Source organism: Lemur catta, chromosome 5 (assembly GCF_020740605.2).
Source record: "Lemur catta isolate mLemCat1 chromosome 5, mLemCat1.pri, whole genome shotgun sequence".
In the NCBI taxonomy this organism is placed as follows: Eukaryota; Metazoa; Chordata; class Mammalia; order Primates; family Lemuridae; genus Lemur; species Lemur catta.
The window spans coordinates 87,309,318-87,336,540 of NC_059132.1; the positions used below are offsets into that span (position 1 = coordinate 87,309,318).

Genomic DNA, 27,223 nt, shown 5'->3' on the forward strand with positions numbered 1-27,223 from the left:
GAATACTGAATTATTAAACAAAGACACTAAACTTGTTTCACATCTTTAGAAATTAGAAAAAGAAGCAATAAAATTAGTCAAAATATATTTAGAAGAAACAAAGATAGAAGCTGGAATTAATGAAGTAGAAACAACAACAAAGGAGTAGAAAGTAGAATGAATCCAAGGGCTCATTCTCTGGAAAACTAATAAAATAGATAAAATCCTCCATGAACCTGATAAAGAGTAAAAGAAAAAAAAAAATAAAATGCATATAGCACAGATGTGGAAGGGCTTTAAAATGATAAAATAATACCGAGTGATGCTTTTGGTAATAAATTTAAAAATCAAGACAGAATGGGTGCTTTTAATCAAAAGGTATGTTATGTGAAGAGATAGAAACTTTGAACAGACACGTCATAGAAGGGATTTGGAAGGGCAATTAAAGACCTACCATTAAAACAGACAACCAAGTCCAGATGGTTTCACAGCTGAGTTTCATTCAACCTTTAAAGAACAGATGATTCCAATGTTATTTAAACTATTTCAGACCTCAGAAATAGACTGACTAAAGTCCCCCAATAAACTTTATGTAAACGGCTTAAACTTAATAGCAAAACTTGATCAATATTGTACAAAAATACTACCCCAAAGTGATAACACTTATGAATATAGATGAAAAAATTATAAATAAGATAAGCAAATTCAATTTAGCACTGTATCAAAGCAATATTCCCTCTTACCAAATAGGATTTGTTCCATAATGAAATTATAATTGGATATCAAGAAATCTGTCAACATAATCTCATTATAGACTTCAAACTGTACTAGATGTTAAGCTACATGTGGGTAAGAATTTTGCATGTTTTCTTCACTGCTGTTATCTCCAGTACCTAGAACAATACTTGTCATGTAGTGTCTGCTAAATAAGTATTTGTTGAATGAATGGATCATGTTAATTAAATCAAAGATGAAAAGCTATATCCAGTGGCAAATTGTAGATGTTTAAGACCAGTATATTGTAAATATTTAAGAACCACCCCAGGGATGCAAGGATGGTTCAACATATACAAATCAGTAAATGTGTTATATCATATCAATAGAATGAAGGACAAAAACAATATTATCATTTTAATTGATGCCCAAAAAAGCATTTCATAAAATTCAATACCTCTTCATGATAAAAACTCTAAAAAAACCCCAAAAAACCTCAAAACCAAAACTGGGTATAGAAGGAACAGTTATCAGTTGTTATGTTTCCTTTTTTTTTTTCTGATTTTATTTATTTAGGTTTTCTCTCTTTTTTCTTAGTCTAGCTAAAAGGTTGTCAATTTTGTTTATCTTTTAAAAAGCCAACTTTTTCTTTCATTCATCTGTTTTGCTTTTTTATTGGTCTCAATTTCATTTATTTCTGCCCTGATCTTTATCAATTTTTTCCTTCTATTAATAATTTTGAGTTTGGTTTGCTCTTGCTTTTTTAGTTCTGTGAGGTGCATCATTAGGTTGTTTATTTGAAATTTCTCTACTTTTTGGATGTAGGCATTTATTGCAATAAACTTCCCTCTTAGAACTGCTTTTGCTGTACTTATATATTTCGCTAGATTGTGTTTCAATTATTATTTGTTTTAGGAAGTTTTTAGATTTTCTTCCTCATTTCTTTAATTACTCATAGATTGTTCAGGAATATGTTGTTTAATTTTCATGTATTGTATAATTTCCAGAGTTCCTCTTGTCATTGATTTCTAGTTTCATTCCATTGTGGTCATAAAGAAACTTGGTATGATTTAACTTTTTTTCAATTTGTTGAGAATTGTTTTATGGTCTATCCTGGAAAATGTTGCATGTGCTGATGAGAAGAATGTGTATTCTGTAGCAATTTGATGAAATGTTCTGTAAATATCAGTTGGTCTATTTGGTCTAGTGTGTAGTTTATCTCTGATATTTCTTTGTTCATTTTCTGACTAGACGATTTGTCTATTACTGAGAGTGGAGTGTTGAAGTCCCCTACTATTATTGCATTACAGTCTATCTCTCCCTTCATATCAATTAATATTTGTTTTATATATTTATTTAGGTGCACTAGTGTTGGTTGCCCATATTTACAATTGTTATATCTTCTTGTTGGATTTACACTTCAATTATTATTATATAGCAGCCTTCTTTGTCTCTTTTTACAGCCTTTGACTTGAAGTCTATTTCATCTGATATAAGGGTAGCTACTCTTGCTTTTTTTTGGTTTTTATTTTCATGGAGTATCCTTTTCCATCTGTTCACTTTCAGTTTATGTGTATATTTGTAGGTGAAGTTGTTCTCTTATAGGCAGCATACAGTTTGGTCTTTTTTTTCTTTAAATCCATTCAGCCATTCTATCTTTTTTTGGGGGGAAATTTAGTCTATTTACATTCAATGTTATTGTTGATATGTAAGTGCTTACTATTACAATTTTATTACTTTTTTTGTAACTATTCTATTTCTTTATTCCTTTCTTGCTGTCTTCCTTTGTGGTTAAGCGATTTTCTCATAGTATGTTTTAATTAATTGCTTTTGATTTTTAGTGTACTATTACAGGATTTTGCTTTGTGGATATCTTGAGGCTTACAAAATACATTGTATAGATAAAACAAGTTATTTTAAACATATGACAATTTAACAATGATCACAAAGAAAAGAACAAAGAAGGAAAAATAAAAAAAACTCTACACATCCACTTAATTCCCTCCAAATTTCAACGTATTTTTTCTCAATTTACAACTTTTTATATTCTCTTTCTCCTAACAAGTTGCTGTAGTTGTTGTTTTTGATAGATTTGTCTTTTAGTTTTCATACTAGAGATATGAGTATATTATATACCACAATTATAGTATTAGATACTTCTGAATTTGTCTGTGTATTGACATTTACCTGTGAGTTTTATACCTTCAAATATTTTCTTTGTGCATGTTAGTGTCCTTTTCTCTCAGGCTGAAGAACTCCCATTAGCATTTCTTATGAGATAGTACTAGTGGTGATGAATTCTCTTGACATTTATTTGACTTTTCTTTGTTTGGGAAAGACTTTCTCTGTCCTTCATGTTTGAATGTAAGTTTTGCTGGGTGTAGTATTCTCAGTTGATAGTTTTTTTTTTCTTCAGCACTTTGGATATGTCACACCATACTTTCCTTATCTATATGGTTTCCACCGAGAAGTCTATTGCCACATGAATTAAAGTTCCTTTATATATTATTTACTTCTTTTCTTTCACTGCTTTTAGGATTCTTTCTTTGTCTTTCACCTTTGATAGTTTGATTAGGATGTGCCTTGGAATAATCTTATTTGGATTAAATCTATATGATGATCTATGACCTTCTTGTCTCTGGATATTTATATCTTTCTCTAGGTTTGGAAAGTTTTTTATTATTTCTTTGAATAAGATTTTTACCCTTTACTTTTCCTTAAGTCTTTCTTGAATGCCAAGTAGTCCTAATTTGCTCTTTTTAGGTTATTCTCTATATCCTTTATGTGTTCTTTGTACATTTTTATTATTTTTTTCTTTTTTATTGTCTGTGTATTTTCAAATGTCCTGTCTTTGTGCTCACTGATTCTTTCTTCTGTTTGATCTGCTTGATCCATTCTGCTGTTGAGAATCTCTGATGTGTTTTTCAGATCAGTAAATGTATTTCTCACTTCCAGAATTTGTTTGAGTTTTAAAAATTATTTCAATCTCTTTGTTAAATTTCTCTAAGTTTCTGAATTGATTTTCTGTGTTATCTTGAAGTTTGCTTAGAACTGTTTTTTTGAATTCTTGACCTGAGTGCTCACACATTACCATCTCATTAGGGTCAGTCACTGGCTCCTGGCTTTGTCCATTTGGGGAGGTCATGGCTCCCTCTTTGTTGTTGTTTCTTGTAGACATACTTCTATGGCTTAACATTGAAAGATGATGTTTGTTCCAGTCTTTGCTGTTTGGCCTGTTTGGGTCTTCTAGGGTATATTTGCTTAGATGCTCTTTGCAGTTCCTTGTTGAGGCCCCTTAATACTTGATCACTGCCTCCTTTTGAACACTAGATGGCACCTTAACCTCAGATTTGCCTCACTTCTTACAAACACTTGTAGCACTTGCCGTCCCAAATAGGGGGGTCTCAAAAGGGATACCCCACCTGTTTGGGAAAGCTGGCTAGAGGTTTGTGCCCAGAAGACCTGTGGAGCTGCCTACTACAGTGTAGTGCTGCTGAACAGCCACTCTTATTTGGGATTTCCTTTGGCTGAGATAAAGAATGGAGTTTTGTGGGCTGCGGTTGCTAGTCCAGCCTCCCACCTTGGTCTTTGACTGCCCACAGGAGTTTTTCTCCCTATGGGCACTCAGGATGCTTCCTATGGGTCAAGACTGGAAAGGCTTTCCTGCATAAGAACCTAAGATGGTGGAGAAGCTGGCTGTCCACCTTGATCTCACTTTTTCCAGTGCAGAAACCATGAGTTTGGGGGTAGTTTTCCATGTACAGTGCCTGGCAGATTAAGGGAGGGGCATTGAGGATACAGAAGCCCAACTCTCTTACCATCTGCTTAGAATTTTTTACTTCTCTGTGGCCCTGAGGATTGTCTCAGCCTCAGATTTAAGTTCTGGGATATTGCTGGTGATAATCTTGGTGTTGGATATTTGTTTTTGGTTTTCTATGGGGGAGAGTAAAGCCAGATTGCCTCTACTCCACTATTTTGATAATGTCACTCCCTACAAAGACCTATTATTGGCCACATCCACACTCAGTCAAGTTGCTGCTCTTCAAAGGTGGCATCATGATTTGGCTAACCCAAGGGAAAACTATGGAAGATGAAGTGGAGGTCAAGCATATTTAACTGAGTAGAGGGGGAGAAGCATATATTGGGGATGTTTGTGGCACTTACTGCTTGGCAATATAAAAATATTAATTTTTTTAGGGTTATAATGCAGGAGAAAAGTTTTTGTCTTTCCTATTGCCAAATACTATGATTATACCTATATTTTTATACCTGGATCCTCTTATTTTAGCAGTTGTTGTGGTCCTTTAATGTTCTGAGTGGCAGAGAGAAGATGTAGGCTGGTTTGCTCATAAACTCTTAAGAGAGTTCATTGACCTCACAATAGCTGGAGCATGAAGCAAACATAATCTATCATGTTTCAGTCATGTCTCAAAGAAGGGAATACTCACCAAGATTGTTATGAATCCTAATATAACATTTTCTCTTACATTCTCCTATTCTACTTCGTCTTATAAAGTAGGATAGGGAAGGGGGGATACATTAATATTTATATTGCTGGCCCTCCACTTTTTAAAAATAATTATAGTCTGTAATATCTTTAATGAACAAGTCAGACATTTCCAGTTATTCCAGACTTCGTAGTGACCCCATAATATATTAAGTCTTTGATTTGTATAAAAACTTCTAACGTTCATAGATTTTATGCAACAAACGGTGGAAAACAAGCTTTTTGTCCAAGGAGTCACAGAAAGTAGAGAGGATTGCAGTGAGGTGGGTGGTGAAAGGAAAGTATTCTGAGGCTCCTGTTTCCACACTTGGCTGTGCTTTTGAATCACATGCTGAAGTATGGTTAAAGTTAAAATGAAGTTTGGGCATTTAAAGGAATAAGCTTTAGCTATTTGGAAGATTTCCTTACATAGGATGACTTAGGCATATTGTAAGATACTGAGATAAATAACGAATAGTTCTCAAAGTTAATGTTACACTATTGGGTAAGAGATCAGTAAAAGATAAAGAGGTGATTCACAGCTTGTGGGCACAGACCATAAACCCTACACAAATAATCTTAGTAGTCCCAAAGGTGCATGTCATTAAGTGTATGTTCATGACGGAAAGAGTTAGAAATGTTGAGATATAGGATTTTACCAATACACTTTTAATAAATTGTGCAGAGAAATGAATACATGGCTCTGAGAATACATTTAACTCCTGATTTTATCTTAGACTCCTTCATTTTTTAATGACTTTTAAAATTTCTTAGATATTTGGGTTAGTTTTGCTTGATGTGGATTTAAGAACCTTTTATAAATTACAGAAAATCTTAAGAACATATTTTCAGGCAAATATTATAATGAAAACAATATAAAAATGGAGACTGAGCTGATGGGAATGTAGACTAGTATTATATTCTGATTAGCAATCTGATAGTATAATTTTATATTAGAACATGTGTATACGACTCTTTGATATAGATTCCAAAGAGTCTCACTTAGGTCCTTAAGAAGGTGACCACATGACCTAGTTTTTCTGGGCAGGTTTGGTAATAGGATCCCCATTCTCTCTCCGAAGTGTCCTGGATTGAACCATGTATTCATCTCACCCATTATGGTACTCATTGCAGTGGTAGAGAGTCCTTCACAGGGAGAGAGAATAGGGAAAACATGGTGGAAATACATAGAATAAGTTCTATGCAGTAGTTAAAATCAAAAGATTAGATGTTCTTTAAATAGGTTAATCTTAACAACCTGTTGCTTATTCAAAAAGGAAATAACCAGACTAGAATATATGCTATTTTGTGAGAAATGCATGTAAAAAAAAAGAGAACAAGGTATACATTGCAAGAGCACATGCAAACAGAAAGGTAGCGTCAAACACATTACAGTAGTTGGCTAAAGGGGGAGAGAAGAATGTGAGTGGGTTATAGAACTAAAAAGCAGTGAAATAAAAAAAGGTAGTGCCTTGTACAGACCAGTGATAATAATGTGTTACAAACTGAACAGTATGATTAAGACAGCATTCTGTACCTGATGTCCAAAAAGAAAAGAACCCTATAGACTGTAATTATATTATGTATGATACAAGTATAAAGAAATGTACCTTTTAAAATATTTTTTACAAGCCAGAATTAAGGCATTATGTATAACGATCCCAGGTATGAGAAACTGGACATAAAATGAACATTAATGACCATGTGCCAAAATAGAAGCTTCAGTTTTAAGACTCTCTAATTTGAGAATTTATAAAGCTATGGGCCTTAAGGAATTAAAATAGCCTCTGGGTAGAAAAAAAAACCATTCGAGCTTTTCATCCACACTCCTGGCCAGCCTCTGAATGGCAGTAATTTTCCACAACTTATGTAATTATAAATATGGCCTTTCATCCTCAGTACTCAGGCATCTCACCCTTAAATTCTTTTAAGAAAATAAATACCTTAAGTTTGAATCTCTCCTCTGGAGCTTTTATGATACACTTGGAGGATTTCATAAAGAGAGACTGTATTGACATTTCCTATGAACTTCCTGGGATTCTCTCGTGGGAGGCCTGGGCTGACAATCCTAGCTAGTTTTGGGGGTGACCTAGTCTTAATAACGGTCACCCACAAGGGCTGATGAAGCTCAGTAGGTGAGAGTCCCCTCCCTTTTCCTGTGTGTGTCTCTCTCGTTCTGAATGTGGCTTTCTTGAAGAAGAAGGACTGGCTTTCACTACAGAGAATATGTGTCTTTGAACCTCCTGCTGAAAACTTGGCACAAATTCTCAATTCCAGTTGGCTCGAGCATGCGCATTTACTAGAAAAATGGTCCCCTTTGTGCTATTGATAATTGCGCCACAAGAGGAAGTTTGAGATGTCACTGAGTGCTTCAGGAGACTTTTCAGCAAGGCAATTTTCTTTCCAACTAGTTTTTTGAACCACAGGGAAGTAACCTAATTATTTAATAACATTTTTAGAATACTATAAAACAATTATAATAGTAATTAATGCCGGGCACTGTTTTAAGCTTTTTGTATGCCTTGCCTCATTTAATCTTCTCAGCAACCCTATGAGATAGATAATATATTAATGTGATCTCTGATTGCAGACAAGGAAAGCAAGGCAAATCTCCCAAGACCACTCAGCCAGCGCCTGGCGGAGGGCGGATGGGCACGTGGGTACTCTGGTGGTGGAGGCGAATCTTCAGGGTATTGAGCTTCACCACCTCGCAGAACACACTCAAGACTCATTCTAGGGCGTGCTGTTTGTCCGACGTCTGGAAGCTTCAAGGTAGGAGGGAAAGAGTATGTACTTTGGAGTCAGACTGACTTAGGATTTTATTAAGATTTTACCACTTTCTATTTGTGAGATTCTGGAAAAAAGTGATTTGACCTTCTAAATTTCAGTACAGTCATGCGCAGCATAATGACTTCTCGGTCAAGATGGACCACATATACAGCACTGGTCCCATAAGATTATAGCGGAGCTGAAAAATTCCTATTGCCTAGCGACTTTGTAGCCACTGTAACATCATAGCATTACTCGTGTGTGCTTGCTGGTGCTGGTGTAGACAGACCTACTGGGCTGCCAGTCATATAAAAGTATAACACACAATTATGAACAGTCCATAATACTTGATAATTATAAAAATGACTATGTTGTTGGTTTATGTACTTACTATACTATACTTTTTATCATTATTTTGGAGTTGTACTCCTTCTACTTATTTAAAAAAAGTTAACTGTAAAACAGCCTCAGGCAGGCCCTTCAGGAGGTATCCAGAGGAAGGCATTGTTGTCACAGGGGATGACAGGTCCATGTGTGTTACTGCCCCTGAAGACCTTCCACTTGGACGAGATGTGGAGGTGGAAGACAGTGATATTGATAATCTTGACCCTATGTAGGCCTAGGCTACTGTGTGTTTTTCTGTCTTAGTTTTTAACTGAAAAGTTTAAAAAGTAAAAAGATTAAAAATTTTAAAAATATAAAAGGCTTATAGAATAAGCATATAAAGAAAGAAAATATTTTTGTACAGCTGTGCAATGTGTTTGTGTTTTAAGGTAAGTATTATTACCAAAGAGAGTTTAAAAAATTAAAACATGTATAAAGTGAAATAGTTACAGGAAGCTAAGGTGAATTTATTGTTGAAGAAAGAATTTTTTTTGTCAATTTAGTGTAGCCTAAGTGTATAGTGTTTATAAAGTCTACAGTAGTGCACAGTAATGACCTAGGTCTTCACATCCACTCACCACTCCCTGACTCACCCAGAGCAACTTCTCGTCCTGCAACCTCCATTCATGGTAAGTGCTCTATACAGGTGTACCATTTTTATCTTTCATACTGCATTTTTACATTTTTACTGTAACTTTTCTATGTTTAGACATACAAATACTCAGCATTGTGTTACAGTTGCTTATAGGACTCAGTACAGTAACATGCTATTCAGGTTTATAGCCTAGGAGCAATGGGCTATACCATACAGCCTAGGTGTGTAGTAGGCTATACCATCTAGGTTTGTGTAAGTATATTCTATGATGTTTGCACAAGGACAAAATCGTGCATTTCTCAGAAATTATACCCATTGTTAAGTGATGGATGACTATAGTCTCATTCATAAAATGAGAATAATTGTACTGGTTTTGATCTTACAAATGAGAGAGTTTTGTTTTTTAAACTAATGCTAAACCTCAATGCACTAATAATTATTGACCCTTAATTATTACTTTCAGAGATTGCAATGTTGCCAATTTTATTTGATTTTTAAGCAAAAGTTTGACATTCAGAAATTAATTTTTTAAACCAATGTAAATATTAGCCAGATATTGTTGATATTAAGCAAAAATTTGGATTAAGTTATATAGACAGGAGACATGATTGTATAACTGCCATTTTGGAGTGAGGAAAACTATCTGGTTTTAGACTTCATTAAATAGTGAGAGAGACACTACAATATTGGAGTTTTCACTAAATTTGAATAATTATAGGATTAATAGCAAAATTAGTGAGCATTAACTATCTGCTAGTCAGTATATGAGGTGATTTATATTGTATTATCTCATTTAATTCTTTTAAGGGCCCTTACTTAGTGTGATTAAGTATCATGATGCTCATTTTATGAAAGAGTACACTGAGGCATAGAGAAGTCAGTAATTAGTCTAAGGTCACATAGCTAGTAAGCTGCTGAGTCAGGATTTGAACTCCTGTTTCTCTAACTCCAACCTGTATGCTCTTAATTCTTATGGCAACTGCCTCTACATGGAATCTAAGTAAGAGAATGATTCTTAAGGGTGCAAATCAGTCAGAAAAAAAAAAGAAAAAGAAAAAGAAAAAAAATCTGTTTCTCTAAATTACATAAGGAAGCATTTTGTTAATTGAGAGAAATAATGACTTTCTTGGGTATGTATCATGTGACATCTGACCTGTAAATGTAACATTTAGTCAGCCCATTTAGAACTGAGTAGTATGTTTACATGCAGATTGTTTTTGCAAAACATATCTAGGATCATAAAGGTATTGCAAGTTCATCCTAAAGAGACCAATTGAGGTGTGAGCTCGGTCAAATGGCTTATATGTTTCAAGGGTATGGAGAATTGAAACAATGCATTGAATATACTGCTAAATTCAGCATAGGCATGCAAAACTGAAAGGCATCTGTGCCATAAAAATTAGCAGTATATTTTGATTTGGTGTGAATGTGTTGTGCGGATCCTACCTTTATTCACACCATTCTGAAACAATTTATTAGCAGTTAAGTACAGTAGTATATACCTTTGAAAGAATTTTTCCTTTACTGGTTCCTGCTATAATTGGACCAGATATCAGTTTTAATTCAGATTTTAATAATGCCACAAGTCTAATCATAGGTTGAAAGAAATAAGATAGTTATACAGAATCATCAAGAGAAACTCTTTTCTTATTTGCTGATTTGGGTAAATGTGAGATCTGATTATCCTGAAATAGGATGCAGAGATCTGAGGTTATGAATAACTTTTTTGAAAAACATACTTAGGTAAAAGTCATCCTCTGCATTATTGTCATTGAAGCTAAATTGTGGATACAATGTATAGGAAACCAGACCTAAATATGTCTCTTTCTTGTTTAAAATAAAAAGTGCTATATAGTTTCAATAAAACATCATTTATCATTTGAAATTAATGTGATTTTATATTATATAAGAATAGTTAGAGTATGTTTATACTTAATTTTACTTATATTTTATTTTCCTATGTACATATTAAATTGACATTGGAATAAAATACATTTAAGTCCATATTGTGAGTCCATAAGAATCTTTTTCATTAAAATAATTACATATATGACAAATTGAAACTAACCAAAACATATACCCATTAAAATATTTTGTTATTATTCAGACAAGAAATATATAAGCATTTATAGCTGAAAAATTTAGTCATTTAATCATATAAGTCCTTCAAACTTAGTTCTATAAAATAGTCCCACAGGAGAATATTTACAAAAATATACTTTTAGCATCCTTAGAAAACATCTGCTTCCTGTATTTATGCATATATTAGTGCTTACACATGCATGGAAAGCTAAGAAATTTGCACATTTTTGAAAATTTTGTCTAGTAAAAATATGAAAGCAATCGTAGTGTAAAATCAATAGATAAATCCTTCAAGTCTCCATAGCATTTCAGTGGGTTTTTACCCAAATTTTATTTTATTCAATGAGGTCTACTTTATCCTTTGCTGTTTCCTAAAAAGGAACTCCTAGAGTCCATCTCCAGTCACGCTGTGAGAGTTTTCATGCTAAATCTAGGCTAGCTTTTGACTTTCCTACACAAATGCATGAGAGAAGAATGATGGACAAAGGAATTCGATGGTGATTATACGTAATTCTGTGCTTAATCTGCCTCACAACTTTAAACTATTATGTAGCTTGAGATATTGTCTCCTTTTCTATAGGTATATATCTAATCTAGGGATAAAAATTGAGAAATAAATGAGGTAAAAATAAAGCATTGTTCAAAGTAGTCTTTTTACTGCCTTGGAGTTTGGGAACGATTGCTCCCTACATTGGCATTTGAGAGAAAAATTTGGCTATTATGGTTTTTCTTGTTATTTTTATTAAGAGAATGAAAAAGGATGATAGCAGTTGAGCCACTAGGGTGTTGGAACAGCAAATTGAGGGGCCCCCAAGGACCTTGATACCCATTTTTGAAGTTCAATTCCAGTCCCTAAGATTAGAGCAGCCCTTCCAAAATAAGGGTCACAAATGCATTTGTGATTTAGACTATTTGTCTGGATGCTGTCAGGGAAACAATTGGCTATTATTGGACAGAACTGCTGATTTTCTCTTTGTACCATTTTTCCTTTTGTTTTGGTCGTCTCTGAATGGTAAAGTCTGACAGCAAATAAAAAAATATATATACTAGTTATATGGAAGAGAGAGGAACATGGAGACAGAAAAGGAACAAACAGAGAGAGAGAGGGAGAAAAAAAGAAACAGATTTTCAATTTCATGGACATTGATTTAGTCTTGAGTAATTTGGTGTAATTGAAAATATATTTATTGAGCATATGCTATGTAGTAGAAATTTTTTATTTTTTTAAATTTTAAAACATTAAGAGGGTACAAATGTTTTCATTACATGGATACCTTGTATAAAGCTTAAGTGTGCCCTTCACCAGAATGGTGTTCCTTGTACCCGATAGGTAAGTTTTTACCCTTCACTCCCTCCCACCCTCCCTGCGTCTTGTTTTCCAATGTCCTTTTCATCTCTTTGTGCTGGTTTGTCCTCATCCTTTAGCTTCCAGTTATTAGAGAGTACCTGTGGTGTTTGTTTTTCCATTCCTGAGATACTTCAGGACAATGGTCTCCAGTTCCACCCAAGTTGCTGCAAAAGACATTATTTCGTTCCTTTGTATGGCTGAGTAGTACTCCATAGAATATATATTCCACATTTTCTTTATCTACTCATAAATTGATGGCCACTTAGTTTGATTCCACGTTTTTGCAACTGTGAATTGTGCTGTGATAACCATTCACGTGCAGGTGTCTTTTTCATAAAATGACTTCCTTTCCTTTGGGTAGATATCCATCAGGGGGATTACTGGATCAAATGGTAGGTCTACCTCTATTTTTTTGAGGAATCTTCATATTGTTTTCCATAGAGGCTGCATTAACCCGCAGTCCCACCAACAGTGTACAAGCATTTCTATCTTTCTGCTTCCATGCCAGCATCTATTGTTTTTTGAATTTTTAATAATGGCCATTCTGACAGGGGTAAAATGGTATCTCACTGTGGTTTTAATTTGCATGTCCCTGATGATTAGTGATGTTGAGCATTTTCCTCGTATATTTGTTGGCCATTTGACTATCTTCTTTTGAAAACTTCTGTTCATGTCTTTTGCCCACTTTTTAATGGGGTTGTTTTCTTTTTTCTTGCTGATTTATTTGAGTTCTTTGTAGATTCTGGATGGACATGGGAGTACAAATTAAACAAGATAAAAATCTATTTCATGAAGGAGCTCACTCTCTAGTGTGGGAGACGAGATTGAATAGGAGGAATGTGGCATTTTGCACAGAGCCTGCCTCATCCACAGCCCGTCCAAGGATTACCCTTCACGCTGCCCTGGTGCCTGTCGCTCATCATGGCTAGTTGGTTGGGAATAAACACATAGCTCAGAGGAAGCCAATTCATTGACTAAGCAGCAACTCAAGATGTATAAGTCCTAATCTTGGAAGAGTGAGCCTACTATATTAGGATCTCTCTAATCCATCAGCACTGTTCTTCATTTTCTCTCAAAAATACAGCTCAACTCAACTTGTTTCTCTCTGCTACCATCCTATCGCTGCCAATATATTGCCATAGCCTGCCACTTGATTTCTTCATTTGTAGCGTGTTATCTGTTAAGTCCATCCTCCAGTTTTCGAGTAATTTTTAAAAAATATTATGAGATCACATCATTCCTCTACTTAAGTATTTTCACTGGTTTCTCATTGCACTTAGTGTGAGATCTGAGCTCCACAACTTGGCCCTCCACGGCCACACCGGGCTCCTTTCCTTCCTCATCACTGCCCTCATCTGCTTGCTCTCTGTTCTCAGCTGGTCTGGCCTTGCTGCGTTCCTCCAAAATGCCCATACAATTCCACGTTAAGACCTCTGCACACAATGCCCTTACTCTTCCTTTTGTTCCTCACATGTTGGCACCGCCTTTAAAAACTTTAAAAATCTCAGCTTAAATTTTATCTTCCAGCAGATGCCTTTTCACAACACCCTTGCTAAAGTAGGTTCTGCTTGTCACTCTATTACTGCACTCTGTGATATTCTTCACAATGCTTTTTATAATTTTGACCACATACACACACGCACCACACACACACTCAACACACACAAAAACTTATTCTTTGTGTAGGTAATGTCTGCTCATCTCACTAGATTGCAAGTAGCATCATTCCCTCCTGTAGACTACCTGCCTTATGCAGTGCTTAGGCCCATGTTAGAAGCACATGCTAAATTTGTTCAGCAAATGAATGAATTTACATTGAGACACACAGAAATGGTTGCCTATCAGTGGTGAATCCTGGAGTTAGCAGATACTATGTGCGCTCAGTTGCGGGTGATCATTTTGAGGTCATGGGCAGGTTAAGCAGTACAGGATCACGTAGAGGTTGGCTGTGTAGGTTTTAGAGTCAAAGACATCTGTGTTCATGCTGGAGCTCCACCACTTACTAGCAGTGTTACCTTAGGCAAATTGCTTCTTTTCTATGAACTGTTTCCTAATATGTAACACAGAGGTAATATTTTGTTTTACAAGATTGTTGTAAGGATATATGAGACTGTGTGCAAGGCAATTAACATGAATAATAATGAATAACATTTATTTAATACTTCCCTGTGCCAGGCCCTAGGCTGAGAGCTTTATGGTGCCATCTCAGATCTCTTCATCAATCCTGCTAGATACAAACCCTTATCTTCATTTTACAACTTGAAAAAGAGGATAAGCTTAAGGTCATATAGCCAGTAAGTGGCTGAATCAGGATAAACTCTGGAATTTTATTTGCAGAATCGAATCTTACAAGCACTAAGCTATCCTGGCTTCCATATGATATGGAGAAGGATACACCCAAATGGAAGCAAGGAGTTATTATTTGTGAGTAGGCAGATAAAAGTAATCTGCAAAGAGCAGGGAATTAAAGAAACGTACAGTAGAAAGTCACAGCAAGGAGGCATGTGGCTGCTAAAAGAGAGAACTTTGCAAAGAGTAGTTGCCTTGTTTTGGTAGTTTTTGGTTTGCAAGACTAGTCCCATGAGGCCTGGGTGAACTCCGTATCCTTTCCTTTTATCAAATGGTTCTACTATCTCTAGTTTTTGGTGAACAACTGTCTCATTTGTTGCATCTTCTCTGGCTCATGGTGGATTTGCAATTCTTTATTGCAAAATCATCTTCTGTGAGTGTTGTTTTTTCTGGAAAATGTCCACGAACATTCAATCGTGGACGTGTCCTCACTGAATAGCTTCCCATTTGCTTCTGCCTGGGCTCTATGGATTTAACAGCCTAGATCGATGTTTATTTCTGGGTTTCTTTACAACACAGGCAATGAAAATTTAGACCTAAACACATACTGGCCTGGGCTGGAAGTTTTGATTTCTGATTGGAATCACCCCCTCCCCCCATCAGCCCAGTCAAATGGCAGCCTTCCTTATAGCTTTCTCTGAGCTAACGATAAGAATTTTTATAGTCTCATTTTCACAGATGGACAAGACCTTAGAGGCTGTTGGATTTATTCAGTGTTTTAGACCCAGTTTCCTATTACACAGGCCAAAGTCTACATGTTTTCTCCACATACAGACGTTAGAACCTCAACCACTACCGTCTACAGCCCTTCTCTTCTGGGGCTGGGCACCAACCACTGTTTATTATACTGGCTTTACCATTCCTTATTATTTCTGTAACCCAGCTCTTACTGTTCTTTTTTTGAGGTGAAATATATCTTTGATTTTTTAAATCAGCATTTCCATGTGTTCATTGTGAGAGGTGAGCTCACTTATGTCGTTTCAGTCCATCATGTTACCAGAAGTCCCAAAGCACAGAAGAACAAAGTGAGTGATTTCTTGTGTGTTGATGGAACGTGTTATGGAAAGGGGTTGAAACCCACGCAAAGAGATGGGCTTTATTCTGTAGGTCACAGGGAGCCACAGAAGACTTTTGACTAAATGTATAGGTAATCAATTCTAAATGTTTAAGACATTAACTTGGTAGCATCATAAAGAATGAATGGAAAACTGAGAGATCAATGATATGGAAACAAAGTAGAATGCAATTGAAAATGTCTATGTCAAAGATAGTTGAGAGACTGACCCAAGGGGTGGAAACAGAAGGGAGTGCCTAGATCTAAGAGAAAAGGAAAAGTTACACTTTACAGCACCTGAACACTCATGTAAGAGAGGAGAAGGAGGGGGAATCAAAGAGACCTTCTAGCCTTCTGACCTGAGTAATTAGGAGGATATTTGACTGGATTTATAATACAGATGCTCCTTGAATTACTATGGGGTTACATCCCAATAAACCCATCCTAAGTTGAAAATATAAGTAGAAATCTATGCATTTAATATACCTAACCTACCAGACATCTTAGCTTAGCCTAACCTACTTTAAGTGCTCAGAACACTTGCATTAGCCTACATTTGGTAAAAATCATCCAATATTAATTATAAAGCTTATTTTATAATAGTGTTGAATGTCTCATGTAACTTGTTGAATTTACTAGACTGAAAGTGAGAAACAAAATGGTTGTATGGGTACCCACCATGAATGTACACAGCTGAAAGCACCATCACAAGGCTGAAAAATAGTAAGTCAAACCATTGCTAAGTTGGAGACCATCTGTAATTTTTTGGAAAATAGGTTATCACTGACTACAGGCATGGCACTGCCCTACTCTGCTACAAATATCCCAACTTATGGCGGTGTCTGGACACACTCAAGATTGTGGTGTGGCTGAGTGAGTAGGTAGTAGAATGGGCTGGTAGACTCATTTCTGGCCCAAAGGTTATGCTTAACAATCCTGTTTAATGGGTTACCTTAAGTACACCCAAGCTAGGTAGAAATATTCTGATGTTATGAATTCCTCACTTGTCCTGGAACTGTCAGGAAGCTGGGTCTGGTTCCTTTAATTACACTCGTGTTAAGTGCATTTGGTCTCCTTTTTTTATGTGATGGGAGGATAGTGGGTTTCCAAGGTGAGTAGTTTTTTCTTTTCTCTGTCTGGGAATAAAATATTTGGTCTATAGGTGCAGAAAAATGAAATTAAATGAAACCGTAGAAATTGACTGAAAAAGAAAAACTTGCTGTATGTTAGCAGTTTATGAACACTTTGTGCTGACAAAGCTCAGGAAGCCTGGGCAGAAATGCTTGCACAAATCTAAGTATAAGGCTACCCTCCCTGCAGCAGGAACTGGCTCGGAGAAGGCAATCAAAAGGATAAACTGATATGACTTATCCTTTTCTATTTTCTTTTAAGGAGAGATGCTTGGTAGAAAATATGCAGAGATTTCACCATAAGGTTCCAGTGCAAACCCAGATGATTTCTTTCCTTTATGGAACTGATTCTGCGTTCCAGAGACGGGGGAAAGAGCAATGCTTCAGTCAAGCTAGTTGAGTCTTCATCAGAGATTGTCTTCACCAACAAAGGCTCTTTACGTTCTTGCCCCAGTTCTTTCTTCCAACTGCATTTATATCCTTTAGCATTGATAACCCATAAACTCTAGCAAACTAGAGACTTGACTTTTTGACTTGAAAAGGAGGACTATAAGACAGTGTATATTTTCTAAGACCAGATCTCCAAGTTAGGCCTGTGCTCTGAGGACAGTCACAACTGCATTGCAGAGCTCCCCAGGAAGCTTTGGGATGGAGCACAATAGCATTTGAAGCTGAGAAAGCTTTGAAGAGCCTTTTTTTTTTAAACAGTCCTATTAAAGATCATACATTTATGAATTGCGATCAAAAAGGCTGAACTGGGGAGTCAGGAGACCTAGATTCTGGTCTTCTCTCTCTCACTACCTACCAATGTGGCCTTAAACCAGTCCTTTAACCTCCTAGGGACTCAGTTTCTTCATTTGTAAATTGAGATTATTAGGTCCCAAATGCCGGTCAGTGAACGGATGAGATACATTTAAACCCCTGAGAAATTTTGAAAATTTCCCAGACAGAACTCTCAGAGATTTTGATTTGTAAGTAAGTCTGGGGTGTATGTCAGGAATCTTTAGTTTGTAAAAAGCATCCCTGGGGGATTCAGATATGCTACTAAGGTTAGGAAGCGTGATCCAGGTGATTTTCATTTTGTTTTGTTTTAGTTTTATATTTAAAGTTCTTATCTTGAAAAAAATCTCAAAGCTAAAAAGTTCCAAAATAGCAAAATGAATTAGCATATATTTTTCCTCTAGACTTAGCAATTGTTAACATTAGCACACTTGTGCTTCCTCTCTCTTTACATATACATGTGAGTGTGTATGTATTATTATTAATATTTTTTTCTGAACCATTTGAGAGTCAATTTCATACATCATAATACTTCACCTCAAAACACGTCAATGTGCATCTCTTTAGGACAAGGACATTCACTTTTATAATCGTAGTGCAAAGATCAAATTCAAAAAGTTTAGCATTGATACAATATTAGTGTTTAGTATATTATCTGTTTACAAAATTTGCCAGTTTCCTCAATAATCTTCTTTATATCTGGCTGATTTTTAAAATACTTTATGAAAATTTTAAAATAATCACAAAAGTGCAGAAAAAATTGAAAGTACAATGCAAAGTTCTTTTTTATTCCTGAACCATTTGAGAGTAAGTCGCCAATCTGATCTCTATTATCACGTCTCACTCCCAACACTCCAGTGGGTGTTTCCTACAAAGACTTTGTCTTACATAAGCACAGTACAAGCATCAAATAGAGGAAATTAATGTTGAAACATTATCACTATCTAATCCTCAGACCCCATTCAAGTTTTGCCAATTGCTTCAATAATATCCTTTATAGAAAACCATTCAGTTCAGAATTATGTGTTTTATTTAGTTGTCATATCTCTTTAGTCTCCCTCAGTCTGGAAGAGTTTCTCAGACTTTCCTTGACTTTCATGACCTTGATATTTTTGAAGATTGCAGGCCATTTATTTTGTAGAATGTCCTTCTGTCTGGGTTTGTTTGATGTTTTCTCATGATATAGGTTATGCATGTTTGTCAGAGATATTGCCCCAGCTCTGTATTCAGACAATTCTCCAAGCAGCCCGGGTTCCTTTTAGTGGAGAATGGTTTTCAGGAACCCAGACCTGGGCAACAGGTGTGCTCATTGCTATTGGTGTATCGCTCCCAGCCTTTGGGAATGTGTGTGTCCCTGTGTCTGTGTGTGTGCACATACATTTATACACACGTACACATATGTGTTTAATAACATATACATATGCACATATTTAATAATATATATACACATGCATGTGTGGATTGTATATAATATATATTCACAAATACCAGCTCACCAACCCCTTTTCATATATATTCAAACACATATTTGCATCTATATCTCTTTCTTTCTCTCTCTATATTGAAAAACCTGAGTTCATACCAATACCACCAATTCTGACTCAACATCACAAGGGTCATTCGGTTTTTCTTACTTTCCATATTTGTAACTCACTTCTCCAATAATGAGAAACCTGGAGCCCATTATTCTTACCAATTTACATATTTGATCACCCCCTGTACGTAACCAATTTCCCATCACCACGGCCATTTACTCCCCCACATGAGACCCTCTTTCACCCTGTTGGGGCTCTGACACCTCATGTACTGCTCCCTGGTTCCGCCATCGGGTGGAAACCTTATTACCGTCTCATACCCTCCTGACGTGCTGCACCAGGTTGCCCGTGTGGACATCCCCCTGCTCCTGCAAGGACTCAGATCCTCTACACGTTTCACACTTCTCAGTGGAGGCTCTCCTCACGCTGCTGGGGCTCCATATGCCACCCAGGTCACACCACTGTGGGGACTGTCCTCACCCTGCTCTGGCTCTGACATCCCCTGGGCCATTGGAGCTACTCCTTCTCTGGTGTGGGTGCCTACTTATTCTGCCAAAAAGGAAAGAGTGCCCCCTTTCTACTTCTTGCAGTTTAACATTTAAAAAGGTAAACTAGATAGTACAGACTTTATTCACCCAAAATCCAGGATTATGGGAGAACATTAAATAAAGGCTGTTTAAAGAAAAAAATAATTTAGAATATCAAGTAACCTGGAGAAATAATAATTAATTAAAATTATGTGCAAGTTTGAATAACCAATGTTTGAAGGAAAGAATTCCATTATATTTGAGCACTGTTTCAAGTTTATTATAACTGAAAATGCTGCATCTGACTTAGGATCATACAAAACACATTGCCTTACAGGGGTCTGGGAAACTTTTGTTTGGGGCAGGAGATATTTCAGAATATCAGGTTTCTTTAAGAAAGACTTAAACTTTGGAAGTGAGGTCACTTTCAGAATGTGACTTTAATGGCAAAAGGATGGATTTTGTTACAAAATGGGAAAAAATTGTGACCTTAAGAAATGTGACATTAGAATGAGTAACTATAGAAGGTGAAGATCTTCCGTGGAGATTTCTGAAAATAGGGCTAAGCTGGAGGCCAAATGAACCCGCTGGCATTTTGTACCACTTATGCTGATACTGGGTTGACACTTATAAACAACAAATCCTGTTTAGTTGAAACACTGGGAGCCTTGTATACATTCTCCTTTCGATTATTTTCTGTATAGATAACTAATATATTTTTGATAAAGATAGTAATTAGAAAACAATAGTTACTGTAGTTGTATTTATTTGTTTTTAAAGTATGATATTTTATTAGTCATGACACTATCAAATAACCACAATGCATGTTTTGATTTATAAAGAATTCACGAGACCTTGCTTTAATTCCAATTACTGGTAGCAGGGCTGCCACCGATGGCCTCACAGATAGTCCTTGCATATTCCAGGGGACGCTGCTCACAGACTGTGATGTGGAGAGTGCCCCTTGGGGTGTGCGGGGAGGCAGCTCTCACAGGGATGTATAATCTGCTGTCACTTGTCTGCTTCCGGCCTACTTGAGTGGCGGAGGAAAAGGGCTTGGAACTGGGAAAGGGAGAGATAATTGCTGTCATTGGCTGCAGATGGCGCATATTGACTGGTTCCTTCTCCAATCATCTCAAGCCCACGCCTAGAGCTGTTTGAGTAGACAGCGACACACTGCCACTGAATATGTATGGAGCACCTTGGCGTTTAAGCAATTTAAGTTGCAGAAACTTTGAATATCAGAGGGACAAAAAGGAACCAGCTTTTTGCGGTGTAATTATATTTTACTGAATTAGCAAAGTAGCGTGACCTTCCAGCTAGTCTCTGGGATGCCAGGAGATTTGCATCTTTGCCAACCAGCCGGCCTGCCCTGCTGATGCAGCATCTGTAGAACTCCGGGGAGTCCCTTTTGAGCATGTTAAGAAGAAACTCTGCAAGATTAAATCCCTCCTTCCATTAACAGAAAAGGGAACACTTTTTGTAAAGCCAGTCTTCACCAGCAGAGGGGATTTGAAACATTTGGCAAGATCCTCTCTGAGAAATAGGCCGTCTTGAGTCTTGCTCCACCGAGGCGGTAGCGCCATAGGCCACGGCTACCCCAGCATTTCTCGGGGACAAGGCTTTAGTTCGCCAATTTCAAATGGCATTCGCTCTTCACTTTGAGGCTTGCATTTTCTACATACATTAAGAGAATTAAGTAACCAACGTGTTGATCTGTTTAGTGACAACTAGATATTGATAGTAAGACAAAAATAACGTCAGTTGTTGCGTGCTTATTATGTGACATGCACCGCTGGAGCCTTGTACCATAAATTATCTTACTTACTCCTCACTGCTGTACTCTGAGTTCTTCACACATCAAGTGTAAAATGCACTGTTATTTTATGCACCAGAAAGAAAGAAAAATCGTTGCAGACAGGAGAACTTCATAGAAATCTGGGACACCAAAGGGCTACCTCTACTCTCAGGATAAGGGTAAATGAACATAAGTCCATTGCCCAGAGGATACAGCAAGAAAACTTGCATGGCTCAATCTTGGCACTGGGTTCAGGAAAGGAAGAAAATTCTCTTGGGCAGGAGCACGGGAAAATTCTCTTTGACAAAACTTGACCTCAGTTTAACCTGACAGCAATTTTAAGACACATCCTGATTTTAGAAATGTTAAAATGTAAAAACGTTTGTGTTCAAATTAATGAAATAGGTATTTTTAGAAGCTCCATCTTACAGATAAGAAAACTGAGGCAGACAGAGGTGAAGCCACTTATCTAAATTTGCTAAATGGAAGAGCTGGGATACAGAACCTATATACTTGACCCCTGTACTTTTCCACTTCCAGAAGATTACGATATCTTGGTATATAAATAACATGTATGTGAGGAAACAGTTGTGCATATTACTTATGTTGTAGTGTGTCTTAAATATTTCCTAAATGTCTCTAATTTGGGGCATAAACTATTGGTGTTTTAGTTTTCTCGTTTACTCAGAATCAAGTACTTACTTAGGTGGGCACTGGATGTGTACTGACAACTAACTAAAGCCCCATTCCTGCTCTAAAATATCTTACATTCTAGAGTTGCGACATATGTAAATAATTACCATAAATGTGGTATGCACTCAAATAGAGTTTATATAAAGTTACACATTGCTTGTAGGAGAGAAAATGACCTGTGGTTTAAGCAGAGTCGATAGAGAAATTATTTGAGCAAGGCTGTTGCATGTAGGCATTTACTGAGTAGAGTGGAAGACCCGGGTGTGGGCAGCTACAGTGTGTCTTTGCAAGAGTGCACGGCCAGGTGGGAATGCACGGCCAGGTGGGAATGCACGGCGGGAATGCATGGCCAGGTGGGCTGGGCTGGGGCACTGCCGATGGTGAAGGGAGATGGTGAGTCTGCAAGCCAAGGATCAGATTAGCAGCAGCTTCCTCCGCTATACCAAACGTGATGGTAATTGTAATCTCAGGATACCTTTCCAGCCTTTTTAGAATTTTCATTTCTATATACTTTATCTCAGTTTTGTGAGCTTTTGAGTTTTCACTGGTGTTCTTGCTTTGTGATAGAAAGCCCACTTAGAGAGGAATTTTCTAGTGAAAGATTTAAATGTCCTGGGGCCAGCTGGGATGGGCAAAGCTTATTGAGCTCATGGTTTTGAAAGCACACACATGATTTAATAGTTAGGAAATGTGCCCAAGGATGGGAAGGACTAAAATACTGAGGGATGGTTGCTGAAGTTTTCTGCCTGCACTCCCAGGACATGTGAAACAGTGAAGAAAGTACTAATGAAGGATGCCGGCAGAGCCTTCCGTTTCAGACTGTCATCCTGAGAAGGTCTGGAGAGTGTAATGAAATTACGAGTAAGTTGTTAGAGTTGGAAAGGTTAAAGCAGCTTCAGGGATCACTATTTGTGCTTCTTGGGTGCTGGAATGTTGTGTCAGTAATAAGCACTATGCAATCTAGAGACAAAGACGCAATTAGTTCTCTGCATTGGGGAAAGGCTGCCCAGCTTGGTGAAAGTGCAAATTTTGGTTTTTTTTTTTTTTGAAAATTCTTTTCCTTTGAGGTTGAACTGAGTCACATAAACTCAAGCCAGTGGTGAGTAAATCTTGTCAGTCTGTCAGCAGCATTTATTGAGTTCCCACCATTTGCATACCATACAGTTAGGTCTAAACAAGCCCTCAAAAGTTGAGAATACATACTCTATGATGTCAGCGCGTAGCTTGGAGTCAGTAGCCTAACCAAAGTCTGCTGTGCTTTTACTGAGATTCAGATCTGGAACAGACTGTAGAGTTCACAAAACAACAGTTTTGACTTGATCAATGGCAATGAAACTATGAGGGGAGGTGATCTCATGTTGATCACACCAATAAATCTCTTTCAAGTCACTGAAATGTTAAATATTAATATTTCACTAATGATTCTGGTGCTTCTAGGATTTCATTTGCATTTCATGAGCACCTATTACATGACAGTCCCGGCTTTCAGGTGGGGAGATGTAATAGTAGAGAATAGTTTAGTTGTTTCTCTTTAGAATGTTTCCGTCTATGGGGCTTGCCCTGGACAGAGAGACAGAGTGCTCAGTGACACCCTGCTGCTCTTCCTACTACAGAAAACACAGGAGAAATATCTCTGGCAGATCTTCTGCCCAATCTATAGAGAACAGACTCTTAAAGTACAGTGGAATCAGACTCCTGGGCGTAGTGTGGGCTAGATGGGGCTCCTTGCCACAGTCTTTGCTCTTGTAAGAACTTCTGCTTCTCAGATTTTAAATCACCTTGGAATCTCGTGAAAATGAAGACTCTTATTCTGTATGTCTGGAATGAATCCTGAGATTGTACATTTCTTCTAGGTGATACTGACAGTTCTGCCCTGTAGACCAAACTCAAAGAACTCCCATTGCATGGAAATATCCTTGAAGTGAGCACTTGATTATTCTATAAACCACTTCAAACCAGTTGTTTTTATTGATAAGACATAGCATGGTCAGGGAACAAGGAAAAAAAAAATGTCACGGCCGGGTAGAAAGATGTAATCTCAGAAATATAGAAGTATAGTCCAGAAGTGACCTTTCCAGGGAAATAAATCTCAGGCAGGAAACTGCAATGAAAGAGGCGAGCAATCTTTTCAATCAGTATTGAAACATGAATGCAGATGTGGCATGTTTCCTGGAGGCAAGAGTAGATAAATAGCCTTTTTTGCTCTGGAGTTGTGAATTATCCTCCAAGCCAGCAAACTTCTGTGTTTTCCTGGGTTTCTTGGCTAACGTCGCTTACTGAAAGGACTTGTAAGCTTTTAAAAGGTAGCAGAAATCATGAGAACTGCAAAGTCCTTTCTAATATTTGTGCTGCGCAGCAAATTTATTATTTGATTCACCTATCCCAAGTTGACGCCCTTGGGGGAGGGGAGAGTAGAATTTTTGCAGAGGTAAGTTTCCTAAAGACTTTAAAAAATGGCTTTACCTTCGGTACTGTTAGGCCTAATTGTAAATAAACTCTTGCTTCATTCACATCAGCAGTCCTGGATTAGTTAAGAGCTTTACTTGCTCGTGCCAAAAAACATTTTTCAAAAATGGCTGAAACTATGTAATCAGCAACTTTGGGCTTGACAGAAAACTACACAGAAATCAGAACCTGTTTCTCCTTGTTCTAGCACCCTGCATTCAACTCAATGATGTACAACTAAGGAAGTATTTATTATATCTTCTAAATGTTTACAGATTATTACCATGCTTGCATTTGGCACATTGAACATATTTAACTCCTTGAATTTTCTTTTTTGCATGTTTAATCAGAAATAAATACTTATAGTTCCTGTGATTTCCATCCCCACCCTGCCCGGAAGTTACACCAGCAACTGTTCATGCAGACAAAGTACAAGGAAACTTTTTTTTCATTTTGAATGAAGTCTGGAACTTACTAAAAATATCTCCTTGTACAATGATTTCAACTTGGCTGACTGCAACACTAGTGTTTACTGAGGGTTGATACTTTTAGAACCGAATATGAACTCAACTCTCCAAAGACATGTGAGAAAAGTCTTAAACCAAGTTGTGCTTTAAAATATAGATCCTATCTGTGTGTAGTTGTGTTCCTGTACCTTTTGAAAACATTTCCTTGAGGAGTAGAAGTCAGTGAACACCAGTGAATAGAAGAACAAAGAACCTAAAATATTCTTCAGACACCTAGGGCAAACATGCCATTGAAAAAAATCACAATACAGAGAACATGTGTATAAAAAATATACTATTTCCTATTCCACTTTTCAGAAGGGCAAGAGTGTACTGTTGTAAATAAGTTTCTGTTACTAGTTTATTCTGCAGTGGTGTTTCTCAAAATGTGGTCCACTAATTTGGAATATTTGTTAAAAAGACTGTTCCTTGTGGCTAACCTCAGACTTCTCTAGGAGAATCATCAGACTCTGCATCTTTCATAAGCATCCCTAATTAAATCTTATGTAGCTGAAGTTTAAAAACTACTAGCAAATTAGGTTGGAAAGAAAAATCTACCTGAAGCTTTCCCTGGGGATAGCAAGGAAGCTCTTTCAAGAAGTGTAGGTATTAATTAGTTGAAAGGGCCATATATCTATCCCTCCCACCTTAAATTATTTTTCTTTTATTTTTACATAGCACATAATAATTGTACATATTTAGGGGCTACAGTGACATTTTAATATATGTATATGATGTGTAATGATCAAATTAGGGTAATCATCATGTCTATCACCTCAAACATTTATAATTTCTTTGTGTTGTGAACATTCAAAATCCTTTCTTCTAGCTTTTTGAAAATATGCATTAAATTATTGTTAGCTGTATTCACCCTAACTGTGTTACAGAACACTAGAACTTACTCCACCCATCCAGCTGTAACTTTGTATCTGTTAACCAACCTCTCCCTTTCCTCCCCCTGCCTACACTTACCATCTTCTAATTACCACAATTTTACTCTCAACTTCTAAGAGCTCAATTATTTTTTAGCCCCTACATATGAGTGATAACATGTGGTATTTGTTTTTCTGTGCTTGACTTATTTACTTGACATAATGTCCTCCAGGCTCCATCCATGCTGCTGTGAATGACAGGATTTCATTTTTTTTTTTTTATGGCCAAATTGTCTTCCATTGTCTATGTAGACCACATTTTCTTTATCCATTCATCTGTTGATGGATATTTAGGTTGCTTCCACATCTTCATATAAGAATAGAGATTTGATAAACATGGCAGTGCAGGTATCTCTTTGATATACTGATTTCTGTTTTTGTTTTTGTTTCAAGAGACAGAGTCTTGCTCTGTCACCTGGGCTGGAGTGCAATGGTGCAATCATAGCTCACTGCAGCCTGGAACTCCTGGAACTCCTCCCACCTCAGGCTTTTGTGTCACTGGGTTAGAGGTCCAAGCCACTGTGCCTCGCTGGGTTCTTTTCTTGGATTGGTGGAAATATACCATCCAGTATATTTCTTTTAGTACTTGTGAAATACATCTGTTTAATCAATTGTATTCTACAACTTAGCTATGATTCTCTGCTTTGTTTTGTGTATAAGGAGAGCAAACCCACTTTGAAACGTTGTTCCTTAGAGGTGACAATTTTGATCACTCCTGCAGTAGGTAGAGGCAAAGCATATTTCTTTTCTAATTAAGTGCATCATTCCTTCATAACAAGGTCACACAAAGCAGAGTCATATGAGGGAAAGTACACTAAATTGTTGAATTTCTGGTCTCTTAAAGAAAGCCCATTCCATTTCATTCCATTCCACTTTATTTGATAAGTACTTTTGAATTGCCAATTATAAAACACTAGGCTTGGTGATGTAAGGATAGTAAAGTCATATATGACTGTTATCAACGGTCTAAAATTACCTTGTAGAATAAGAGAGGGAGTCTTTCACTGATAACACATCAGACTTAATCAAAATATTTGTAGCGTCAGCTAAAAGAGACACCATGCAAGTCTTTATATGTGATACCTTTAACAAAACCCAACTCCAGTCTAAATTCCTA

At 36.8% G+C, this 27,223-nt stretch overlaps 1 long non-coding RNA gene across 1 annotated transcript in view; it reads left to right on the plus strand.

Moving 5' to 3' along the window:
• LOC123637701 overlaps positions 1 to 27,223 on the plus strand; it is a 160,799-nt gene that overhangs the window by 97,865 nt on the left and 35,711 nt on the right. The window contains exon 4 of the long non-coding RNA XR_006735031.1: positions 7,770 to 7,951. This is a non-coding gene — a long non-coding RNA (uncharacterized LOC123637701). The remainder of the gene's footprint in view (positions 1 to 7,769; positions 7,952 to 27,223) is intronic.